Source organism: Dipodomys spectabilis, unplaced genomic scaffold (genome assembly GCF_019054845.1).
Source record: "Dipodomys spectabilis isolate Male_0828 unplaced genomic scaffold, ASM1905484v1 ptg000066l, whole genome shotgun sequence".
Taxonomy (NCBI): Eukaryota; Metazoa; Chordata; class Mammalia; order Rodentia; family Heteromyidae; genus Dipodomys; species Dipodomys spectabilis.
In genome coordinates this window covers 2,940,860-2,962,461 of record NW_024870743.1, presented here as the reverse complement: position 1 = coordinate 2,962,461, position 21,602 = coordinate 2,940,860, and positions in this window count along the sequence as shown.

The following is a 21,602-nucleotide window of genomic DNA, read 5'->3' as shown; positions in this document are numbered from 1 at the left end:
AAATGTGCAGGGTAGGGCCTAAAACCATCGGCAGTATTTCAATACACCAGCAGAGGACAACTTGATAAAGAAATCAAGAAAGCAATCTCATTCACAATAGCATTTAAAGAAATAAAATATTGAGAAGTGGCTTTAACAAAGGAAGTGAAAAAAAATCTGCACATTATGAACTATAAAGTATAGAAAAGAATTAAAGAAGTCAAAAAATACATAGACATCCATGTTCAGGTAGTTCCTACAGAATGGATGAAAGAGAGGACCTTCATCCATTCTCCGTATTCCACTCACATCCCTGTCTCTGGGATTCAACCACACTCTTGGCTGTTGCATTGCACATGCCTTACTAGAAATACTGATTTTGATCAAATACTTTGCTTTCCTTGTTTTTCTGTCTTTTTAAAAAAAAATGTGGTGCTTTTATCCCTGGTTCTGTCCACTCTTTCCACTGACATAATCCAAGTCTCTGTTTCTGATTATATTTTGCAATTCTAACCCAGCAAGTTACTTTGTCAACAAGAACTTCATACTACAATAAAAATGTATATGCATTTCCAGTAAGGCATTGTAATGGAAAAGTTATGTTGCTGTTCCATATCGATGTTGACTTGTAGGATTATGGATACGGTTTTGGAATAATAGTTTATTTTGTGAACATATTGCTTCCAATTGTATTAAAATATTTTGTTGTATAAAAGCCTTTCATATGTCAGCTAAAACTTGCCTTAACCAGCTCCTTCTGGAGCAGGTTAAATGTTACTGAATGCAAATCTCTGCAGCAAGAGATGTTCACATATCTGATGTATTTCTTGTATGACTCAGCCACACCAAAAAATGATAGCATATGTAACTTTTGTCTGATAATTCCCTGTTATTCTTTAAAGAGAGCTAGTAATGTCTTCAAAATTATTGGATGTCTTTTAATACTGTGCTATTCTAAGCACTGGGAAAAAAACGCACCCAGAGTGGACCGTGATGTTCTCCGAGCACACAGCTCGGGCATTCTAACTGGAAGGAAGGTGGACAACACACACAGATCTCAGTGCAAGTACTAGAAAAGAGCAAAAGCTTCAAGGGAAAGAAGGAGCCTTTGTGAGATAAAGGATGCTGAGTAACGCACTCTTGTGCTCAGGATTGTGTTGAAGTGGAAGTTGAAGTGGTTAAATTACTTTTTTTTAAGCTGTTGACAGTTTGGAGACACCTTTACCTATATTTCTTTTCACACAGTTTCTGAAATTTCATGCAAGCCAAAAGGCACAAGTGTCTAAGGATATATATGGGCAACAGTCTCTGTTATCTGCAACAGCAATAAGACCAAAGGACAGACATTTCTGAGGAGGTTCCCTGAGGTGGAATACATGAGGAGAAGCAAAGAAGAATGGTGATATCTGACTAAGCAGTGGGTCGCATCACAAAATAAAAAGTCCTTCCACCATTCTCCTCATCCCTCCCCATCTATCTCTTCCCTCATGCATCTTCATGTTTAAGATATACGTTGGATTGTGTCTGCATTTCCCCCTCTGCATTGGTCCACCCCCTTCCCCTTGACCTCACCCCACTCTTTTCAAGTACCCACTTCATGGTGTTTATTTCACTGAACTTTGGTTTTGCCTTTCTAAGGAATTTCACCGTTTGAGATCCCCCTTGAATCTACAGTATTTCAGTTAATGCATTTGCATATGTTGCTTGCCACCCAACGTATTTACCAGCTTCCACATATGAAGGAAAACATCCGTCCTTTGTCTCTCTGAGCCTGACTTACTTCACCTAACATCTGTTTTCCAGGTCTTTCTATTTCTTTACAAATGGTACAATATTGTTCTTTCTAATGATGAGTAAAATTCCATTGCATATATATACCACATTTTCTTCATCCATTTGTCTATTGAGGGGCATTGGGGCTGATTCAATAACTCGGCTATGGTGACTAGTGCTACAGTAAACATGGTTGTGCTGGTGGCTTTACTATAGCCTACCTTGTAGTCTTTTGGGTAGATTTCCAGGAGTGGACTTACTGGATCATAAGGTAGGTCTATGTCTAATTTTTTGAGGAGTTTCCACACTGCTTCTCCAGGGTGGTTGAACAAGTTTACATTCCCACCAGCTGTGCAATAAGGTTCTTTGGGGCTGAATCTTTGCTGCATCAGTTATTGTTTGTTTTCTTGATAATGGCCAGTCTAACTGGGGTGAGATGGATCTCAATGTCGCTTCGATTTGCATTTCCTTTATGGCCAGAGCCGTTAAGCACTTCTTCATGTGTCTATTGGTCCATTTTATTTTATTTCTTCTGAAAAAACTCTCTTTAGCTCATTAGCCAATATACTAAATGATCAAAATATATTGTGTTCATAAACTGCTTTGTTAAATGGCAACATTTTTGTATAACTGCTTAAAGATAACTTTTAAAAGAACTAAAAAATGATATATTCAACTTTAATTAAGAAACCAATCCCTACTATGAGAAAAATGAACTATGCCACTGTGGGTAGGGATGGAAGGGGAGAACTGGGGGAAAGAGAAGGCATGACATGGTCCAAAAAAGAAATGCACTCATCGTCTGATTTATAAAATAGTAGCCCCTCTGTACTACATCTGAATAACAACAATAAAATTATATTTTAGCAGGGTGCCAGTAACTCACGCCTGTAATCTAGCTAGTCAGGAGGCTGAGATCTGAGGATCATGCTTCAAAGCCAGCCAGGGCAATAAACTCTGTGAGACTCTTATCGCCAATAAACCACTCAGAAAACAGGAAGTAGCGTGCTTACCTTGAGCTGAAGAGCTGAGGGACAGCACCCAGGCCCACAGTTCAAGCCCCATGGGAAAAAAAAAGATTATATTTCAAAAAATAAAACATGAAAAAGAAAATCTTAAAAGATACTGACAACCTCTTTTAAAATAGCTTCATTTACAAGATGTTCTTAAGAAACCCACAAGAATTGACCCATGAGTATATCCATCTCTTACTTCTACATGACCTTGCATCATGACCAATTTTCTCACCTGTTCACCACTCTGGCAGCCTCCTTGATCAATCAGCCTGACAATCTGGAACTAAATCTATTGAATTTGTCATATAAATCACAAACTTTCAAGTATCATTAAGTTGCCTGTGATCATAACTTGTTCTGTTCAATGGAAACTCCTTTGTACAACTACTTAAAGATAATAAAGATATAAGAAAATGAGAAAAGCCCAACCTCATGTGTCAAGGCCCTCTCAATAGAACTGTGGTACCTTCCTAGTGGCCACCTCAAGGAACATTTTAAGATGGAAGGCTCCTCTTAGGGCCTCTATCCAATTAGCAAGGCCATTATGCCACCTGTCAAAGTCTGCTTACAATCCCTGAATGCCCTCTTCTTTACATATTGACCTCATTCCTGACATGAGGCATGAGTACAGATACAGCAGAACACCTTTGTTTTTGCAAAGGCCATTGTATTGGTCTGGTGGGAAGAGGACTGTGGAAATTTCCATTCACAACCGTATAACCCTAACCCTGATCAGAGAGAGATGAGGCTGACCTGAGAGTGACTGCCGCCCTACAAAGACTGCCTGCAGCATGCATGTAAGTCACAAGTAAGTGATCAGTCCCAAGTCACTAATGTGTGACATCTATCACCTTAGATCACCATATTCCCATGAGGGAGACTGAACGAGGTTAGCCGCAGAATGAACATAGGGCCCTGAGAAAGAGACTATGACTTGAAGTTGTTATAAACTCCAGACTGGACCTTCATCCACCGAAGGCAATGGAGACATGATTCCACAGTGACCCCTCTAGCAGCATACAAATTCAGGCTCCCTCGCACATGGTGGAAGCCTGTCTAACATGTCCTCCCAATCCACACCCTCACTGGGGTATCATTTAGTTGCCTTCCTATTGGAGGAACGAGATCTCAAGAAACAGAGTTGGAAAATATATAGGTGTATTTTGCCTGACAGGGTTTGGATGTTACTTTTTGGTGTCTGATAATTTTCTCAGCTAAAATTAGGGGAATGGCTGGGTGTCTCAGTGGTTCATGCCTGTGATTCTGTTTACTCAGGAGGCAGGAAACTAGCGCTGGCAGTAAATACCAGGTGGCTAGAGGCATGGCTCAAGTACTGGAGTAAGAGTCAAGCAAGCAAGCCAAACTTTCACTAGCTGGAGATATTTTCATGGATATTGTAAGGAAATATAATGCTTCTGGGCATAGAAATGGTAGTTTTAATACAGTTGCAGTACTTAGGGTGTGTGGTTAAAGCTTTGGTCCTCAGGTAAACTCAGATTAGGAAGGGTGGTACTTACTCATAAAGTGCTTGTGATACAAAAGAATAACTCTTGGCTTATGGAACCTCATATTTTATAGTGGGCAGTAAGCACACCTCCTTTTTCCTATGAAGAGACAGCATTCCTGCTTTTCAAGTGTTTTCTTGGTGGAGAGACAATACTGGGGTTTGAACTCAGGGCCTTATGCTCTTGTTTGACTTTTTCCCTCAAGGCTAGACTCCACTGCTTGAGCCAGTTCTCCACTTCTTGTCTTTTTCTGGTTAATTGAAAATAATGGTCTCTTGGATGGCTTTGAGCCAAGATGGGTAGATCTCAGCCTCCTGAGCATCTAGGATCACAGAGATTACAGGTGTGAGCCACTTGTGCCCCATGACGTGTTTTCTATACCAATGTACTTGGAATGATGTGAAACAAGGAATTCCATGCCTCACAGGGTCATCAAAGATCCGTGGAGAATTTCTCCCACCCCACCCATTGCAAGGCACACAGCAAGAACAAATGTCTGGAGGCTTAGGAGTATGGGTGAATTTCCAGGACTTTCCAAGTATGGAAAGTAGCTATGTTTTTCCTAGATCTAAAAGGGAAGTAGAAGGAGATGGTACAGGGGCCAAACCATAGAGAATTACCAAGAAAACAGATTTATTTGCTTTTTACCTTTTAAAATGCAAGTACCAAGAAAGATTTACTCTATTGTAAAAAATCCATTTTTAATGGTAGGTTGCACTCATATTTAATGATTCTGCTAAAATAAATCTCCAAGTTTACTTCCATAAAGAGCAAAGTTGCTCTTTGGTAGGGCAAAAGTGTCAATCCAAACAAATACTGGTGTCCAGTGGTGTCATTTTTTCACTGGGAAGATGAATCAGTTAAGAATGAGATTGCAGTTCTCAGAGAAGGAGGCCAAGATGGAAGGGCTCTCCCTCACAACACTGATGGAGAATATCAATCATGTTATGGACATAATTCAAATGAATGAGAATCACTAATTTTTGTTGGTACTTTCAAAAATAATACTCACAGTGAGCTTTGGGGGGGCAATTATTTATAAGCAGGTATGATTGACATTTCAGTTGAACCGATCTCGTCCATGTATTTGATGGTCTCATCATATTCTACTTCTGTGTTTTACATGCTCTATGTGAGAGTATTTCTAGCTCAGAGAAATGGTCTTCTCTAACTGTGGCTGCCTGTGTGAGATGCCTGTGCCATCCCAGTCCTCCCAAAGATTTAGAAGGACAACCAACCTTTACAGCAGAAGTGAGGACTATTTTTATGCCGTGAAAGCCTTGGTTTTATGTTTATTTGTGAAATTCTGGCAGCTATTTTGAGATGTTTCTGAGTTGCAATAAGAAACATTATGTCCATGAATTTGAAAAAAGAGGAAAAAATTAAAAATAAAAATGATTTTAGCGTATGGATTTTTTTTAATTCAAATTCATTATCAAACAGATTTTGATATTCTTGTGTGGGTTTTGTGTAGGGGGATGTGTCTCTCCACGCTGTTTCTGGAAGATGCTGGAGGGGGAAAATAACGATCTTTTTAAAAGATTCTGTGTTCTAGTTTTACAAAGTGCATTTTTAAACTTGTAAGAAGTTTATGTGGTAGAGATAGTGGCTTCATGCTGTCTGAAAAAGCAAGCTGCACGCTGGTGGGATTCTTGGGTTAACTGTCCTTCAAGGCCAGAAGAAAGTGTTCCTTCAGGGCATAAGAGCCCTGAATCCAGAGGGCTCATAACATACGGCATTAAGCTGGCCAGTTTCTGTCAATGTCCTCATTACATTTCTTAATTTGTATATATATTTTTTTTTTGGGGGGGGGTCAGTTGTGGGGCTTGAACTCTGGGCCTGGACCTGTCCCTCAGCTCTTCAGCTCAAGACTAGTGCTTTAACACTGAGCCACAGCGCCACTTCTGGTTTTCTGAGTGATTTATTAGAGATAAGAATTTCATGGGCTTTCCTGCCCGGGCTGGCTTTGAACTGTGATCCTCAGATCTCAGCCTCCTGAGTAGCTAGGATTACAAGTTTGAGCCACCAGCACCTGGCTAATTTGTATTTTTTAAAAGTCAGTGTGTGTGTATGTGTGTGTGTGTGTGTGTGTGTGTGTGTGTGTGTGTGTTGACAAAGCATCTAAATATCTATACTTGAGCATTCTTAAACTTGATTCTCATTAAAAATACTATTCATTGTAGGGTTTATATCACCTCTTGTTTTTTGAAAAATCTACTTTCTAACCAGAGCATAGTTAAGCCTCTATCTACCTACACAGAAGTGCTGCACATTGGTTAAAGTAGCCATATTTTTCACACGAAGAGACTAAGAAATGCTGTTACTTCTAATGAAAGAGAGAAAATTCAAGTATAGCAGTATGGAGATACAAAATCCTTTCTTCTTTTGTCGTACTGTACCACGACTTTGTTGCCCTTGTTTATCCTTACCTTGAATCCGTAAAAGATGGAAAATGACTTCATTCATTTTTAAACACCTTTCAAAAATTCACAGTAATGATAAATCTGGGCATTCATAAATGATCTAAAAAGCACACCAAATAGTGTAAGTATATGAGCTATTATAAAAGTAATGAAACAAAAAGCAAGATAAAATGGGAATGTATTGCTAAGGTAGAGGGCACTGTGCTTGGGCTTGGGTCATGTCTACCAGCTGAGTGATCACAAGTCAGGGCCACTCAGTGGAGTCTCCACTCACTTGAGGTCAGTGCTTTGGGAAACAGCAAAGGCCAAGGCCGACTGTACATAGGTCAGCTTCTGTCCTTCTACTTCTTTGCTAGCTCTCCACCTCCAGAAATGACGAACATTGGTCCTCTAGTTCCTGCATGTGTGTATGTGGATTTCATGGTGGGTCACAAAGGAAAGGAGAGAGGTCACCTCTCAAATGATCAAATCAGAAGTGAAAACTTGGAACTATCATCATAAGTAAACACTTCAAATTACCACAGGAGCCATTTATACATCATAACCTCAAAAAATAAGTTGACATGGGAAGCAATTTAGTTGAAGAACGTCAATTAGGGTTGCTAGATTTAGCAAATAAAAATACAAGACACCCAATTAAATTTGGATTCTCGATATATAAAAGTGCTTAGTTTCCTAAGAGTATGCCTCATGTCATATTTTTGAACATATACTAAAAAAGTTATTCTTTATCTAAAATTCAAATATCACTAGGCATCCAGCACTTCACGTGTAACTCTAACACTAACTTTATAACTTAGTGCCCATGGCATGTGGGATGAGGAGCTGGAGATGGAAAGATAATATGGCTCCTGGCCTCCTTGAGGAAAGTGCACACAGGCAGGCTGACAGTCAAGTTGAACCAATGCAATAATGCGGCATCCAACGATGAAGATGCACGTATGCGATCATGATTCTGAGCCAGGCACTGAGCCAAGGGTTTGCCTGCATTATTTTCAGAGTACTGTTATTATAGCTGGAACATTACTGTCTCCAAGTCCCCAAATCCAAAATGTTTCAAAATTCAGATTTTTTAAAAAGATTTTTATTATCATGTATTAGTTATACAAGATGGATCCCTCTGTGACATTTCCACACATGCATACAGTGCACCCCATCCTCCACCCCCTTCTTCTTCCCCTCCCCTCTCCTCCCTCCACACTTGGTGAGACATTTTCAACAGGTGTCCCTGTTTTGTTCCCAGGCTGGCTTATCAAATACTTAGATTGTCTTTACCTTTGTTTGCCTTCCATGCTGGTCTGCCTGGCTCCCGCTGCCATCCACCCTGACACATAGCCGGTTTTACATAAATTCTCACTTACGTATTTTTCCCCTTTTGAAAACTTACTTTATTTTTGAATTGGCATGTACTTATGTAACATGAGGGATTACATTCTAATCTTTTTGAGCATGGATAACACACGCAAAACATCTCACAACATGAACCTACCATATACAAAGTAACTAGGAAACAATGTACAGAGTTAGCATCCAGGTTTATGTAGATAATTTATATAAGTGAATAGTGTGTTCTGACTCAAGACCCCCAACCCAGAGTATCTCATTATGCAAAAGGAAATATTCAAAACAAGAAACCATCCCAAATCTGAAACCATTCTTGTCTCAAGTGCTATAGACAAAGTATATTCAACTTGTAGCTCTTCTTTGAACATGAGGGAAGAAAACCAGGAAGGGATAAATGGATTTCTAGGATCGCTAGAATCTCATGGTGCTAAGAAGAAACTCAACTCACACTTGTGTCTTTTGCCCGTTGAACCCTGCTGCAGTCCCCCTTGTGAGCTGGGGAAAGCACTGAGGAGCTGGGGGAGCTGTGAGGGCCCGGGCTTGCAGAGAGAGGGGCAGAAGGAAGGCGCTCCCACAACTGCTGAGTAAGAAGGAGAGGATGGGGCCTGAGTTTGGACAGAAAAGAAAAACAACAGCAAGCAGGAAACACAGTAACTACAGAGCTATATGGGGAAATATAGCATGAGTTTACTGACGAAGTGTGTTCAGAAGAGTGGATTCAGAGACAGTTATCAACTACAGAGCTATATGGGGAAATATAGCATGAGTTTACTGACGAAGTGTGTTCAGAAGAGTGGATTCAGAGACAGTTATCAACTACAGAGCTATATGGGGAAATATAGCATGAGTTTACTGACGAAGTGTGTTCGGAAGAGTGGATTCAGAGACAGTTATCAACTACAGAGCTATATGGGGAAATATAGCATGAGTTTACTGACGAAGTGTGTTCGGAAGAGTGGATTCAGAGAAAGTTATCAACTACAGAGCTATATGGGGAAATATAGCATGAGTTTACTGACGAAGTGTGTTCGGAAGAGTGGATTCAGAGAAAGTTATCAACTACAGAGCTATATGGGGAAATATAGCATGAGTTTACTGACGAAGTGTGTTTGGAAGAGTGGATTCAGAGAAAGTTATCAACTACAGAGCTATATGGGGAAATATAGCATGAGTTTACTGACGAAGTGTGTTTAGAAGAGTGGATTCAGAGAAAGTTATCAACTACAGAGCTATATGGGGAAATATAGCATGAGTTTACTGACGAAGTGTGTTTGGAAGAGTGGATTCAGAGACAGTTATCAACTACAGAGCTATATGGGGAAATATAGCATGAGTTTACTGACGAAGTGTGTTTGGAAGAGTGGATTCAGAGACAGTTATCAACTACAGAGCTATATGGGGAAATATAGCATGAGTTTACTGACGAAGTGTGTTTGGAAGAGTGGATTCAGAGACAGTTATCAACTACAGAGCTATATGGGGAAATATAGCATGAGTTTACTGACGAAGTGTGTTCAGAAGAGTGGATTCAGAGACAGTTATCAACTACAGAGCTATATGGGGAAATATAGCATGAGTTTACTGACGAAGTGTGTTCAGAAGAGTGGATTCAGAGACAGTTATCAACTACAGAGCTATATGGGGAAATATAGCATGAGTTTACTGACGAAGTGTGTTCAGAAGAGTGGATTCAGAGACAGTTATCAACTACAGAGCTATATGGGGAAATATAGCATGAGTTTACTGACGAAGTGTGTTTAGAAGAGTGGATTCAGAGACAGTTATCAACTACAGAGCTATATGGGGAAATATAGCATGAGTTTACTGACGAAGTGTGTTTAGAAGAGTGGATTCAGAGAAAGTTATCAACTACAGAGCTATATGGGGAAATATAGCATGAGTTTACTGACGAAGTGTGTTTAGAAGAGTGGATTCAGAGACAGTTATCAACTACAGAGCTATATGGGGAAATATAGCATGAGTTTACTGACGAAGTGTGTTTAGAAGAGTGGATTCAGAGACAGTTATCAACTACAGAGCTATATGGGGAAATATAGCATGAGTTTACTGACGAAGTGTGTTCAGAAGAGTGGATTCAGAGAAAGTTATCAACTACAGAGCTATATGGGGAAATATAGCATGAGTTTACTGACGAAGTGTGTTCGGAAGAGTGGATTCAGAGAAAGTTATCAACTACAGAGCTATATGGGGAAATATAGCATGAGTTTACTGACGAAGTGTGTTTAGAAGAGTGGATTCAGAGAAAGTTATCAACTACAGAGCTATATGGGGAAATATAGCATGAGTTTACTGACGAAGTGTGTTTAGAAGAGTGGATTCAGAGACAGTTATCAAGTGAACTTTAGAAAAAGTCTATGAGTCATGGCAAAGACTTGGAACTCAGTCCTGTGATTGCTGGGGGAAAGCAATAACCCAAATCCTTATTTGATCATATTTCATAGGCTATCAGAGAGGGTTACCATAGAAACTTAGCTGGCATTGGATGAGTAGGGGGAAGACTATGGTTGACCTTGGCCAGCATTGGATGAGTCTGGGAGGAACTACAGTGGACAGACACAAATGGAAGAAGTGGCCATGCGTGTGAGAGAAAGCCCCATGCAGAACGGCTCTGAACTGGACAGGTGGAGAACCTCGCTGCCTCCAGGTTGCTGAGCTGGGGAAGACTAGACACCCCTGATCCGCCTTGTGTTCTGCTCCCAAGAGCAGAACATTTGCACAAATACAGTGCAACGTTCCTTCATGAGCTGGGGCTTCTCAGAATGCACCTTTCCAAAGCGCTATAAACATTCATCATTGACCTTTTATTTTTTCAAGGAACTCAAAGGAAGGAAGAAGCTGACTCAAATGAAGGCACAGATGACTAAATCCCATTCTAGAGAAAGCTGACTCGGTGCGAGCCTTTTTGTTTGCAAAAATATGACAACTCATATTGTCACTAAAATAAATTACACTTCGGTGAAATAAAAACACAATGGATGGAATCCAAAGGAATAAGACTCAAAGGGAAACATGCACACAGGCTGCTCTGTGTGCTTTATCCCTCATTACTTGCAGCCAAGAGTCAACCAAAGCCAGTGTAAGCAGGCCCTGCTCCACACTGAGGGAGCAGAGGGCTGAGGGAGAGCACCACGGAGTGAACCAGATCTCCGGGTGCATGCACTGACTTCCTCCCCACACTGGAGAAACATCCACACCTCGACCCAGCTGAGTGCTTTTTCATAACTACTACATGAGTTAAAAATATACAGCCGTTGCCCACTCCTCCTCTCAGACAGTCCTGGCAACAAGATGTTGCTTTTGCACACTGTTTTTCAGTTCTGTATTTTTTCTCCTTTTCTTTGGTGAGGGGATTTAAGATAATTTATTCTTAATATTTTGTCTGCCTAGTATCTGAGAGCAAAGATAAGCTCCACTGCAGAACTCCAAATAAATTGCTTGAGCAGCATGCAGCCGGCTGGTGGAATTTGAGATCACAGGGCGCCCTATATTTTTCCCTTTGTGCCATCAGCCCTGAAGTTGGCTGAATTCCTACGTTCCCCTCAGGTACAGCCCCAGCCTCTAACTGTGAAAGGAATACACTGAACAAAGGAGACCATGGTTATGGCACACCTTATCATCAAGACAAACACACAAGGGGAATGTTTCTCAACCTTAGACAGGGATTCAACTGAACAGGCTTTGGCTTGAGGCTTAGACACAGAAGGATCACAGACTCTGCCTCTTACCATCTTCTAGATAGATGGATGTCGTGACTAATACAGATCGGGCTCATCCCTTGTTAACTCTTCTGGGGCCCAGACTTGGGACAAGATGTGGAAAAGCAATCAAGAGATTTAAGTGGGAAAGTGGATCTGGCTATAGATTTTGTTCAGAAGCTCATTTCTCATCTTTCTCATCTATATTGAGCTTCAGTCTGATTTATCATCATAGAGGGCACAGCAATTTTGGGGAGCATCCTGTTTGCTCTTCATGTCTATCTTGGGTCCAAACACAGAAGCCCCCTCAACTTCCGTAGACCAGGAGTTCAGGCTGGTGGTTTTTGTTCTGTGTTTTCAAGAGGGGCGGGTGATAGAAAGCATGCATGTGTTCAAACACAGGAAATGATGTACCTTACACCCACACTGGGCCCACGACTCTGCACTTCGCCTTCCATAGTTTTCACAGGATTCTCTCAATACAAAATGTGTAACAGACTCATTTCCCATATAACATTGTCAAAATGGAGTGTTAGAGTGGATGCCAGGAGCAATGGACTAAGTAAACAGTCAATGCAATTTTCATTATCCTGACCATGTGCTTTTAGCTTAACTGTATGCATATCTGAGTTTAAGTAAGCTCTGAGATATTGCATAGTACCAAGAATTCAAACAGGGCAATAACAATAAGCAATTAGATTAGCACTTAGATTAATAATTAATAATTAGCATTTAGATTAATAATTGCACCAGGGTCAAGAAAGTAATTTTACCAAGAAAAGGAATGGAAAAGCCAATCCGCAACCACAGTGTGCAATGTGGAGACACATTGGGCCAAAGGACACAGACCTGCAGCTCAGAGCAGACTGTGCTGTCTGTAGGGAAAGGTGTGAAAAGAAGGTAGCATAGAAAGTCATTTCATGTGTCTTTCCATTGTAGCTCTCAAAGTTAATATAAGAAGATGGGCTTAAATCACATGTGAAATATCTAAGCATCAGCAAGCACATGACTACATACTTCATGAACTGCAGCCAACTAGTATTTCAAGATCCATCTCGTATAACATGCATCCCAGATTCCAGATTCACCAACCAAGGGTAAATTCTTTCCCATTAGAAGGCTCTAGAAAACTTGAAGTGCCTCTTAGAACCTTCTTCCACCTCTGTGCTGCATTCTATCTATCCTTTAATAGTGTCACCCCCAACTGTGGAACCATAAACTCTTTAAGGAAAGAGATGTTGAAAGAGTATGCAAGTAGAGTGGGCATTTTCTGAATGAAGGCCAGGTAGTCCAGTCAAACAAGGCCATCCCTTGCTCTGTTCTTATGTGACTCAGACTTTGCACACCACTCTGTTCCGTTGCTGGAAGGTGGTTTTGAGGGAAGGCGATGGAGTGCCTCACTTTCAATCTTCAATACCTGGTTCAGGACTTACCGCAAGGGAAGTGTGGAAACGTATACAATAGTGGCAATTTTCCCTGCAAAAATTTCACTTCTCTGAAACTTGATCTCTCCCTGGTGAAGATGTGGATCTTTGACTGCATGGCTTCTTTGTAAATTACTTCCAAATTTTAATTTAAATTGTGTAGAACCCTTTTCTCTATGCTTATAACCAGAAGGCTTTTCCACGGCCATCATTTGATTGGATTGTGTTGTCGAGCAGGTCTGAGTTTTGTTTGTTTAAATGATGCATGTTAAACAATGTGACTTTATCATTGTTCACAGCAGATGAAACAATCACAAGGGATGGCTTTGGTGTTCCACAGGATACTCTCTTCACAGAAGCATGATACCACCGTCCCTCAACATCCTCTTCAGCACTGGACAGCACCCTGTTGGTCTGGCCATGAACGTGGGCACTGGAGCCCGAGTGTGGTAAGTCAGATGTGGCATCCAAATCCCTCACAGGAAGTTAGCCATTATGACTTCAGGAAATAAAAATCTCCCAATTCTTAGTACAAACCCCTCTGATGGGTCAGCATAAGTGTCTTTTCTCGAGATGCTGAGAGGGGAAATACACCAATCATCCCAGTGCTGGTTACTGGGCAACGCTGGCAGAAAAAAATGCTTCAGAGGCAAATCACTAAATGGTGGCAGCTATTGTAGTCTAATTACTACTTTCCCACAGTCAAGGACAAGCCCACCCGTGGTCTTCTTTCTGCCTGTGCTCTTTCTTACACATTGCGATCTCTAGACCCACCGTGAAGACGGTGCTCAGAGCCCTGGTCTGGACTTGGGGTGTTCATGGAGATTTCTACAAACCTTTTGTGTTTGGATGCTCTCTGCCACAAATTCAGGTGTATGTCACTCCGCAGGTAGCCCAAGACTAAGATTTCAAGTAGGGAAGTCACTGTCTGTGCAGAAGCCTCAGGCACAGACAACGTGATTCTCTAAGAGTGCGAGGGGTCTGGCCAGGCCACGGCTTCTGCTCCCAGACTGGAAACCCAGGACAGGCAGGGTTCCATCACACTGCTCTCTGCAAAAGATTTCTCCATAATGCCTGTCCTTTGACCCTGTTACCCAGAATGCAGGCCCACTTCTAGTTCAAGTCTGCTTTTGCTCTCACGAGATGGTAAGGATTTTTTTTTTAATGGAGAAATTTTGTTTCCCATGAAGGGTATTTAATCTCTGTCCATTCTAAGTAAAAGTAACACTTATTATTAAATTTCCCTTTTACATGCTTCTGAAAGACTAAGGTTTTCAGACACTCTGTGATATAAAATGTCATATGTAAGGAACAGTCCTTGAATTTATGATGAAGAACTCCAAACATGTAGGTGACTAGTAATAAGTCACTGTACACCAATAGTGCATAATACAGAAAATGATGTATGCATAGATGCAAATAATGCATACGTGATTATTCAAATTGATGCATGGTCTTTTTAAATAATGTTTTCTAATTTACAGCCTTCGTCTGACCACATTGTGAGCCTACCTCCTTTGGTTACCAACCCGGCTACTCACAAAGTCCCAGCTCACTGCCTCCCTCCTCCCCTAGACCCAGCATGCTTTACTCACCCAATTGCCAAGAACTCTTTCTGCTTCCATGTGTTGCTTTGAACATCTCAATTCTTCATGTTTCATTTTCCTTCACATACAAGATATCTAACTGGGGTGCGGGCGGCTCACATCTGTAATCTTAGCTACTCAGGAAGCTGAGATGTAGAGGATCCAGATTTCAGGCCAGGAATGGTAGAAAAGTTCATTGACTCCATCTCCAAAACCACCAGCAGGAAGCAGGGTATGGACATGGTGTATGAAGTAGAATAGTTAACAAGCAGGAGGGTCCTGAGTTCAAACTCCGCAAAAGATGTTTTAAAAATACAGATCCAAATTAGCTCCCTATCCCTGTTTTCCCATTTTGCCCTCGAACTCCAACCCAACTGGTCTGTAGCATGCTCAGAACTGGAGGCACCCTGGCAGGGCTGGTCCACAGCTCTTTCCTCACACTCCTGCAGGAGGGCTGCTGCCTCTCGAACTGCGCTTTGAGTACCCAGCTAAGTGGTGCGATGCAGCACCCCTAACTCCTCTAACTACTCCTTGTGAAATCAGCCTCTCTGCCTAATCCCAAAATCCAGGCCTGAGGAATGTCTAGGTTTGGGTCCCTGATTCCTAGTGACAAAATTGCTGACAGGAATCAGTCCTTTTGCAGAGTGATGTCTCACTTAAGTCCTTCAAAACCTGTTCCTGACTGAGGGGTGGTGTCTGTGTGAGGAACGTTGCTGACTCCTGTGCCAAGGCATGGTGACTGTCTAGATTCCACGCTCTCCTGCTGTACACTGTCCAGGACGCCTCAGGGCCTGTGGTCCACCTGTCCCAGTGCTCCAACAGAGCACTTCCCCTGACTCCAACACCATGCATCGCAAGTTCTTCCAGAGCTTTCCTCCTCAAAAGGCTCCCTAGAGAACAGGGTTCAAAAAGGTTAAAAACTTCAGTCCTATTCCGAAATTCTAAAGGAATACCACTTTTCCCCAAAGAAAAGGTTTCAAAAGACAATCTGGAGTTAAAATGTCATCTGGAGTTAAAATAGAAAGCACTTTCTGGAAATGGATAGATCGAGAGATGTTATAATCTCTATTAGGGTTACCTGTTAGGAAAGAGCATTGTGGTTTGGCTCTCTCTCTCTCTCTCTCTCTCTCTCTCTCTCTCTCTTTTTCTCTATATATGTGAATTATGTATAGTTCATATATAATACAGATATAATAATGTGTAATATATATACATATATATGTTTATATATATAATCAATGAGTCTAGAGTTAGTTTCCAATCCTTAATCCTTCTTGCACTCTATTCCTGCATTATCCTAATGTGTTTACATTGGCGTCTGGAAAGCACACGGCATTTTAGAATCTTCTGCACACATCATACGTACTTTCCTTTAGTAAATGTTCACAGCATCCATCGGGCCACTTGGGCTAAAATCATGGTCAATTTTGCATTCTTTCTGATTCTTGTAGTTTGCACTAAATCCCTTATTAAGTTTTCTTGCTTCTCCTTTCAATTCACCTCCTCTTTTTTCCCTTTTTTTTCACCTCCATTTTTAATTCTTCTGTTACTACTCAATCTTAGGTTTATTGTCTCCAATCTGGACTTTTGTAAAAAAAAAAAAAAAAAAGAATTGGTTCTTGGAACTTAATCTCATGCTACTAAGCTTCATTTTACACATTATTTATAGGTTCATTTTCCATCTCAAAACAGATCCCCCAAATTAAGCCTGCACAAGGCAAAGCATATGCTACTTAAAAGGATATTAGGCCAGTTCCCCAGTTTACCCTCAGTTATCATTCCAATCTAATCCTTCACTAGAAACGGTGGCAGAGCTCACCCACAATTATCTCTTTTAATAATTGCACCAGCTCTGTAAGTTGGACTGGCAGCCGGCTTCTTGATTTTTGTTATCCCATTTCGCCCATGCATAAAACCACCGATGGTAGGAGTTGAAGGCTCTTCAACGCCACAGAGAGTCAGAGGGAGAAGCACATAGAAAGCTCCTGGCCTGATCCTTCTCTGCCTCCCTGTGCTATTCAGGGGCAAGTGGGTCCTGAGCAGGCCTTGCTCTCTGCATACAGTACTGGTTGCCCCAACCCGGCCCAGAGGAGTTGCGTGCATACACACACACACACCAGGGCCCTTGTTACAGGTAAAGTGAGCCTTAGCTCCACATCAGCAGCAGCCATATTTGTGAGAGATGGAACAGTGCTTTTGATTGTGCTTGGTGTTTGGTCATCCAGTGGCATCTGGCACAAAAGAACAGGGATAATGTATATGACGTGTGCTGAATGTGTGCTGAATGATTGCATCGAGTTATTGAGTGGTTTGAGCCAAGTCCCAGTAGAGTCCCACCCTCCTGTGCATATCAAGGGTCACAAGCGTACTGTGATCACAATAGAGAATACGGCTCTCTCGCTCTCTCGCATAGAGAAATGTGAGGCGTGATAAACCTGAGGCCAGAATTTACTTTGGAAAATCAATTGGCCATTGGCATTGTACTATAGACAATAAATTCCATGAGACTTCATTTAAACTCCTAGCTTGAGTCACAGAGTGTTAGGCCTAAAGTCATGTCTGGTTTTAAAGGAACACTTTTATTCTCCTCCAAACATCTTTATTTGGAATTTAGCTATTATGGAGTATGAGATCTTCAAATATTGAACAAGAATTGAGCTAATAAATTTAAACTCTGGATGGCCCCATAAAATGACTAAGCTGGAACACATTAATACTTTATGAGTGACTAAGCAACATCTTGAATGTATTTGGTGCTGCAAGACATATTTAACTGGGAATTGCAATAAGAAATCTGAAGCTTTGCTTTTTACAACAGTTTAATGTGCTTAATTCTCTAATTTTCAAAAACAGAGCAAGTGTTAAGCTGAGGAGTAAATGCTTGTGTGCTGAACAGCATGTAACCAACAAGCCCAAAATCATGCCAGGATGAGCAGTTAGGCAAAATATAGGCTGAAGCATTTATTTGTGCATCTTACAATTTGCTAGACTCGAGGAAATGCTGGAAGAGATCATCACTGATGGGAGTAGTGATTTCTGATGATCTGTGCGTTCCTTAGAAAATGACTGGGCATGGGTTTGTTGGTGACTTAGACAATGATAAGATGTGATCTGTCAGTATTTTGGAAAATTTCAAGTGGGAATAAACTTCATGAGGATGCATGGAACTTTTCTGAGTCACCTTAGCTTAGCGCCCCCTGTCTGTGTACAGTTAGTTCTTCTGAGATAAAACCAAGTGAGAAGAAGGAAGGCCCAGTACACCCAGGTTCACCTGCCTTTTCCAGCTGTCTGGGACAGAGAACCCAGAAAACACAGGTGCTTTGGAATCTCATGCTTCGTGACCCAGAAGCCAAGAACTACTATGTGTCCTTAGCCTGACTAAACAATGACTTGTGGCAGGGGGTAGGAAAGCTGCTCATTACTACTACAAAGACTACCGCTACGCACATCCAAAGACATTGTTTATCAATGTCTTATTCAAGTCTTGATCTCAGTTTTAGTATGCTAGTTATGACATGACACTCTCAAATTAGTAGAGTTTTGGCACAAATGCCTTTATCTTGTTTACTTTGTCCTTTTCACATTTTCATGTTGATTCTTCTTTTAAAAGTGTTTTTATTTGAAAATGCTAAACACAGAGGGATTGTAGTTACGTAAGTCAGGGAAAGAGTACATTTCCTTTCAGACAATGTCACCCCTCCCCTCATTCTCTCCATTTTCCCTCTCATCCTGACATACAAGTTATATAGTTCATTTCAACAGAGTATCCAATGAGTACCTGCTGAATTTGTTCACCCTTTTTCCCTCCATTTCTGTACCAGCCCTTACACTCCCAAAAATATGTAGACAAACAAAACGGAGAGAAGAAAACAAAAACAACAAAAAAGAAACTTCAACTTTTCAAAATTCAAGTTTTCAAATTCTTAAGGCTATTGCTTACTTGGCATTGCTGAGCAACTGAAACTTTTTTCAAAAATAATGTAAAAATTGCATCCCTTGTCTAAATTTAAGGTGATCTAGAGAGCATGGTAAGATGATTGGTACTGAAAACCATTGGTCCTATTCTCCCTCAAACTTTCCTTTCACCTTACACTACATTGGTTCAGTTTCTGCCCTAAAATTAGCCAGTGTCTTCCTTCCTTGTCTTTGGTTCTTTTATTTCCCTCTGCTTGTAACTTCAATTCTCCAGTGCTTGTGAATGAAATTCTTTACTGAAAAGCACTTCTAACCCAGAAAAAATTAGTAGATCAGAAACAGAAGTCAACAAGAACAATGAGAAGCTCAAAGAACAATGAAGGAAATAGACACAAATGCTAGAAGGGAACTTCCAATAGAGTTTGTCCGTGCATATTCTGAGGGGCTTCATTGGAAACTCAGAAAAGAGGACTGGGGTCTGGGCTCCAGAAACAGGAGCGCAAGGAAGAACAGGTATCAGAGAGACACTGAAAGTTGAACTTGTTGCGGTTGCCCTAAAGCACGTTTATGTGCTAAGAAGCCTCCAGCTGCTGCCGAGAATCCTGGTGCCTGAGAAACCATTTTATACACAACTTGCCTGAGCAAACTTCACAGAGGCGCTCACTTAACTGCTAAGTGACAACTCTAATGTTTGGTCGTAGAAGAAATTGGAATTTCAGTGTCATGTAGTTATTTATAACAAACAATAGTGCTTGATGTAATAGACTCCAAATTATTCTCAATTGTCCTATTGTGTGAATTATTTATGAACTTTTACACATCTGTAAATTCTGTGAATAAACCATCTTTAACCATTCCACACATAGGCGGAAAAAGAGGATCAAATATCTTTCCCCATAATTCACTTAAAATTCATTGATATCATTCCACACAAAAGTTTGAGTGTGTGTATAAATTATGAGGATTTGGTTCTTTATATGCTTCAATACTGGATATTCCTTTCTTGTACCATCAGGGCCTACAAGTAGATTCTAAGCCTTTGGGAATAACTCAAGATCACACAGAAGATCACACTATATGACATATTATTTTTCCTGTCTGTTAAAATTTTAATTCATACAAATAAATATTTTAAGAATAGAGTTGGAGAATATTGGAGGAAAACTGATGTGCTTAGAAACATGACGTGCAAATACTTTCACATAGGAGTATTTTATCACTATCAAAAGTCCATTGACTTTATACAAGTGTATAATCAGGCTTTTGATTATTTTTAGTAAGTTTTTTATTGTAAAAATACTGTACAGAGAGGTTACTGTTACAGGAGAAAGGTAATGAGTACGTTTCCTATCAAGCATTGTTGCCTCCTCCTTTGTTTTTTCCCTACCATCCCTTCCCTCCCTCCTCCACAACTACAATCCCCCCCGACCCTGCTTAAATTATAAAGTTCATTTGTCAACATAATGTCTTGTACATCTCATTGTTACATGGGTCACCAGATAAGACAATGTTAAGTGAAATGAACCCCAAGATAGGGACACAAGTGGTTTTTCTTTCTTGCTCTTGTTTCTAACGTATTTGTAATATACCATGTGACTTTTTTTGTTGCTTTGTATGTTCTTCCCCCACAGTATAACCCCTGTTTTCACTGTATTTGATGTTGGTCTAATTTGGAGAGGGGGAGGTAAAAAACAAATTGTTTAAATAGGCTTTTGATTATTTTATGTTGGAACTTGGAGAGAATCACTGCTATGGGATAAGACTACCCCAAAGGACCAATGCTCTCAGTGTGCCTGCTCTAACCACCACCAAACTCCAGCCCAATAGGAGAAGAAGGAAAGGAATGAAAACCTAATTCTGTCTTTCTGTCTGCTCCCACTGGCAGAACCTCAACCAGAAGCTACAGCTCAGTGGACAAAATGCGTGCCTAGCACACAGGAGGCCATTTTCAATCTCTCTCCCTCTCTTCCTTTCATTCTCTCCCTTTCTGCCTCTTTCCCTCTCACTTTCTCTCTCCCTGTCTTCCCTCCTTCTCTCCCTCCTTCCCTCTCCATATCCCTCTCTCTCTTTTTATCTCTCTCAACATATACATTCATGCTATAAAATTTCAATATGCCTCTTAATATGGAAGGGGATTAGCCAGTTAGGATTTTTTTTCTTTTTATTATGTGTACAATGATTTCTGACAAATTAAATGAGAGTAATTTGCTTGTGAAACATTTAACTGCCTTGTTCAGCCACCGAGCAGAATCTTGTCAGCTCCGCTGATGAGCATGGCTAGGCCTTCAATGTGCGTCCATCTTACCGTCCTGATTTTGTACAGTGTTTTCCTGTTCCTTGTTCCCTTGTCATATTTAATGTTATTTTTTTATTTTCTGTTTCCACGAATTCCTTTCTTCTTTTTTGCCCGTTCCTTTTACACCGTTGGTATCTCATCCTATGGATGGAGATTCAAGAAGGATAGAGAATTCTCATGTCAAGAACAGAGAAGGCATATAACAGAGAGTTGGGATAATATGCTGTTAAGAAGTAATAAGAACTTACAAGAATATGGATATGGACGCTGTAAGGATCACAAGCTGGTGCTGAGATCTAGGGCCCATGGAGCAGTGCTGGGGACTCAGAAGTGGCCAACGACAGCACAGCTGTGGTGCACTGGACTGAGAGAAGTCCCTGTGGCTCTGCACTGCTTTGGCTTACTCCACGCCCACCCCCAGGAACATACGGGTACCGCATGCCCCCAGGGGCTGTGGGAAGCTCGTGGTGGGGAGGTGTACTCTAGAGGCAAAGGCTCTGCAGATCTGTGCAGCGGTGGAGGGGGAAGCCAGCCACAGACCTGTGTCCTGAGAAGCAGGGTACTAGTGAGTTTGTGAGCCCTACAAGGAGCCTTTCAGACAAGCAGCAGGCCCAGACACAGAATC